Source organism: Schistocerca americana, unplaced genomic scaffold, assembly GCF_021461395.2.
Source record: "Schistocerca americana isolate TAMUIC-IGC-003095 unplaced genomic scaffold, iqSchAmer2.1 HiC_scaffold_137, whole genome shotgun sequence".
Classification (NCBI taxonomy): domain Eukaryota; kingdom Metazoa; phylum Arthropoda; class Insecta; order Orthoptera; family Acrididae; genus Schistocerca; species Schistocerca americana.
Window position 1 is genome coordinate 417,501 of NW_025725449.1, and position 5,000 is coordinate 422,500.

A 5,000-nucleotide genomic window follows, 5' to 3' on the forward strand; every position below is an offset into this window, starting at 1 on the left:
GCTTTGCAACCATACTTCCCCCGGAACCCAAAAGCTTTGGTTTCCCGGAGGCTGCCCGCCGAGTCATCGGAGGAACTGCGGCGGATCGCTGGCTGGCATCGTTTATGGTTAGAACTAGGGCGGTATCTGATCGCCTTCGAACCTCTAACTTTCGTTCTTGATTAATGAAAACATACTTGGCAAATGCTTTCGCTTCTGTTCGTCTTGCGACGATCCAAGAATTTCACCTCTAACGTCGCAATACGAATGCCCCCGCCTGTCCCTATTAATCATTACCTCGGGTTCCGAAAACCAACAAAATAGAACCGAGGTCCTATTCCATTATTCCATGCACACAGTATTCAGGCGGGCTTGCCTGCTTTAAGCACTCTAATTTGTTCAAAGTAAACGTGCCGGCCCACCGAGACACTCACTCAAGAGCACCCTGGTAGGATTGCAACGGGGTCCACCTCGGGACGCACGAGCACGCACGAGGCGCGTCGCACGCCTTCGGCTCGCCCCACCGGCAGGACGTCCCACGATACATGCCAGTTAAACACCGACGGGCGGTGAACCAACAGCGTGGGACACAAATCCAACTACGAGCTTTTTAACCGCAACAACTTTAATATACGCTATTGGAGCTGGAATTACCGCGGCTGCTGGCACCAGACTTGCCCTCCAATAGATACTCGTTAAAGGATTTAAAGTGTACTCATTCCGATTACGGGGCCTCGGATGAGTCCCGTATCGTTATTTTTCGTCACTACCTCCCCGTGCCGGGAGTGGGTAATTTGCGCGCCTGCTGCCTTCCTTGGATGTGGTAGCCGTTTCTCAGGCTCCCTCTCCGGAATCGAACCCTGATTCCCCGTTACCCGTTACAACCATGGTAGGCGCAGAACCTACCACCGACAGTTGATAAGGCAGACATTTGAAAGATGCGTCGCCGGTACGAGGACCGTGCGATCAGCCCAAAGTTATTCAGAGTCACCAAGGCAAACGGACCGGACGAGCCGACCGATTGGTTTTGATCTAATAAAAGCGTCCCTTCCATCTCTGGTCGGGACTCTGTTTGCATGTATTAGCTCTAGAATTACCACAGTTATCCAAGTAACGTGGGTACGATCTAAGGAACCATAACTGATTTAATGAGCCATTCGCGGTTTCACCTTAATGCGGCTTGTACTGAGACATGCATGGCTTAATCTTTGAGACAAGCATATGACTACTGGCAGGATCAACCAGGGAGCTGCGTCAACTAGAGCTGAGCAGCCGGCCGCCCGGGAGTGTGTCCCGGGGGCCCGCGCGAACACGCAAGCGTCCGCTCAATTATTCTGCAAACAGGAGGAGGCTGAGCTCCCCTGCACAATACACCTCGAAACCCTCTCAGGTCCCGGCGGCGCGCAGCGCCGTCCTAAGTACTTGGTCGGGTTCGAGAGAGGCGCAATCGCCCGGAGTTTGGCGAGTAGACGCTTTAGGTGCGACCACCCGTGCTCCCAACTGAGCTTGCCGCTGCCGACAGAGGCCCGGGAGCGTGCTGTCGTGGCATTGCCGGCGGGAGACAACACGCGCCACCTACGGTGACCGGCAGCTCCAACGCCAGCGCCACAGAAGGACAAAAGCCCCACTTGGGTGCCGAAGCGAACTCTCCCAGCACAGCGCACGCGCCAACACGTCCGCACAGCTGCGATACAAACCACCTGCGAGAACCGCAGAGGCGACCGAGCAGCAGACGGCGTCGCGGCTCCGAGCGCCGGGCGGCGGCGCATCCTCAGCGCACACAGTCCTCAATCGGACCAGCACACTGCAGATGTCCACCGCGCTTCGCACCGGGCCCGCGAGGACCTACTTTGGCCGCACGGCGCCGCGTGCAGGGTGCGCCGGCGCGCAGCTGCGCCGCCTGCCGCCTCCGTCGGCCGGCGCGCCTGCCACTGGCCGCCCCCACCAGCCGGCTGTAGCGCGTGCGCCCACGCACCGCGCGGCCAGCACGCCGGGAGGCCCCCCCTCACCGGCCGGGGACGGTCCCACCCAGCCACCGCCGCGTATCGCTTCACACCCAGATGCCATTCACGTTCGTGGGCATGGTGGGTATCGCTGGAACAACCGGTTGGTAGCTCAACCGATCGTCGCCATCACTGATTCACCTCTAGCGAGAACAACCGCACCACAACGGTTTACCAGTTGTTCATTTGCATAACGTCACCAGCAAACGTAGGCGTCCATCGCCATTTGCAAATTCAACGATTGTTGCATGCCTGTGTCAGGTGTCACGACACACTATGTCTGCCCACATACACGCAACAACATGTGCACGCTTCGCGAACACGTGGAAGGTGGCCCCCGTACGTATGCGATGTCCATTGCGCGAACGACTGTTAACCGGCCTCTGTCGCATGTCGCAGATGTGGAACGCAGTGCACCATGCTATCACGGTGTGTGAGAAGAGACGACTACGTCTGACAACACGCGCCACTACATCAACAGACGGCTCATGCTGATCGCCATCCAGGGCATACCACACTGCAATCCAGCTCTTATAGGGAGACGACACGTAGCTGAGTGCACAACATTTGGACCGCATGGTTCGCCGTTGTTGGCGCAGTCGTTGTACGGTCACATGTACCACGATGTATCATTCAGTACATGAGGACCAATGTGCAGTACAGTGTGTGATTTGGACGTACAACATCAGCGGACAGTTGACACAGGCCGTACCACAGCGTAGGCTAAGTGCTTCGCACATGCGAATGCCAATGAACAACTGCAAATGCCAATGAACAACTGCAAAGGGCATTGAGCATGTACGTCCTGCTGCCATCCACATTACAGTGTATAGCTGCAAGGTGTTTAACATGAAGCGATACACTGGGGACCGGGCAGTGCGAGTAGCAAACTATATTGCGGGGGTTGCAGTTAGGCAACACTACACTAATTTAACGCGTCGTATGACAATTACAGAGCAGGTTAAGGCCCAACGTGTGTTGGGTTAAGGCCCAACGTGTGTTGGGTTAAGGCCCAACGTGTGTTGGGTTAAGGCCCAACGTGTGTTGGGTTAAGGCCCAACGTGTGTTGGGTTAAGGCCCAACGTGTGTTGGGTTAAGGCCCAACGTGTGTTGGGTTAAGGCCCAACGTGTGTTGGGTTAAGGCCCAACGTGTGTTGGGTTAAGGCCCAACGTGTGTTGGGTTAAGGCCCAACGTGTGTTGGGTTAAGGCCCAACGTGTGTTGGGTTAAGGCCCAACGTGTGTTGGGTTACGTTAAGGGGCAATGTGGGTTACGTTAAGGGGCAATGTGGGTTACGTTAAGGGGCAATGTGGGTTACGTTACGGCGCAATATAGGTTACGTTACGGCGCAATATAGGTTACGTTAAGGCGCAATATCGGTTATGTTAAGGCGCAATACAGGTTACGTTAAGGCGCAATACAGGTTACGTTAAGGCGCAATACAGGTTACGTTAAGGCGCAATACAGGTTACGTTAAGGCGCAATACAGGTTACGTTAAGGCGCAATGCAGGTTACGTTAAGGCGCAATACAGGTTACGTTAAGGCGCAATACAGGTTACGTTAAGGCGCAATACAGGTTACGTTAAGGCGCAATACAGGTTACGTTAAGGCGCAATACAGGTTACGTTAAGGCGCAATACAGGTTACGTTAAGGCGCAATACAGGTTACGTTAAGGCGCAATACAGGTTACGTTAAGGCGCAATACAGGTTACGTTAAGGCGCAATACAGGTTACGTTAAGGCGCAATACAGGTTACGTTAAGGCGCAATACAGGTTACGTTAAGGCGCAATACAGGTTACGTTAAGGCGCAATACAGGTTACGTTAAGGCGCAATACAGGTTACGTTAAGGCGCAATACAGGTTACGTTAAGGCGCAATACAGGTTACGTTAAGGCGCAATACAGGTTACGTTAAGGCGCAATACAGGTTACGTTAAGGCGCAATACAGGTTACGTTAAGGCGCAATACAGGTTACGTTAAGGCGCAATACAGGTTACGTTAAGGCGCAATACAGGTTAGGTTAAGGCGCAATACAGGTTAGGTTAAGGCGCAATACAGGTTAGGTTAAGGTACGACATAGGTTAGGTTAAGGTACGACATAGGTTAGGTTAAGGTACGACATAGGTTAGGTTAAGGTACGACATAGGTTAGGTTAAGGTACGACATAGGTTAGGTTAAGGTACGACATAGGTTAGGTTAAGGTACGACATAGGTTAGGTTAAGGTACGACATAGGTTAGGTTAAGGTACGACATAGGTTAGGTTAAGGTACGACATAGGTTAGGTTAAGGTACGACATAGGTTAGGTTAAGGTACGACATAGGTTAGGTTAAGGTACGACATAGGTTAGGTTAAGGTACGACATAGGTTAGGTTAAGGTACGACATAGGTTAGGTTAAGGTACGACATAGGTTAGGTTAAGGTACGACATAGGTTAGGTTAAGGTACGACATAGGTTAGGTTAAGGTACGACATAGGTTAGGTTAAGGTACGACATAGGTTAGGTTAAGGTACGACATAGGTTAGGTTAAGGTACGACATAGGTTAGGTTAAGGTACGACATAGGTTAGGTTAAGGTACGACATAGGTTAGGTTAAGGTACGACATAGGTTAGGTTAAGGTACGACATAGGTTAGGTTAAGGTACGACATAGGTTAGGTTAAGGTACGACATAGGTTAGGTTAAGGTACGACATAGGTTAGGTTAAGGTACGACATAGGTTAGGTTAAGGTACGACATAGGTTAGGTTAAGGTACGACATAGGTTAGGTTAAGGTACGACATAGGTTAGGTTACGGTACGACATAGGTTAGGTTACGGTACGACATAGGTTAGGTTACGGTACGACATAGGTTAGGTTACGGTACGACATAGGTTAGGTTACGGTACGACATAGGTTAGGTTACGGTACGACATAGGTTAGGTTACGGTGCGACATAGGTTAGGTTACGGTACGACATAGGTTAGGTTACGGTACGACATAGGTTAGGTTACGGTACGATATAGGTTAGGTTACGG

At 52.0% G+C, this 5,000-nt stretch overlaps 1 non-coding gene across 1 annotated transcript in view; it reads right to left on the reverse strand.

Annotated features, from left to right (window-relative positions):
* The window catches only part of LOC124566102, a 1,910-nt gene extending 683 nt beyond the window's left edge, over nt 1-1,227 (reverse strand). The window contains exon 1 of the ribosomal RNA XR_006970776.1: nt 1-1,227. This exon is cut by the window's left edge and continues 683 nt beyond it. This is a non-coding gene — a ribosomal RNA (small subunit ribosomal RNA).
* Nucleotides 1,228-5,000: the final 3,773 nt, after the last annotated feature.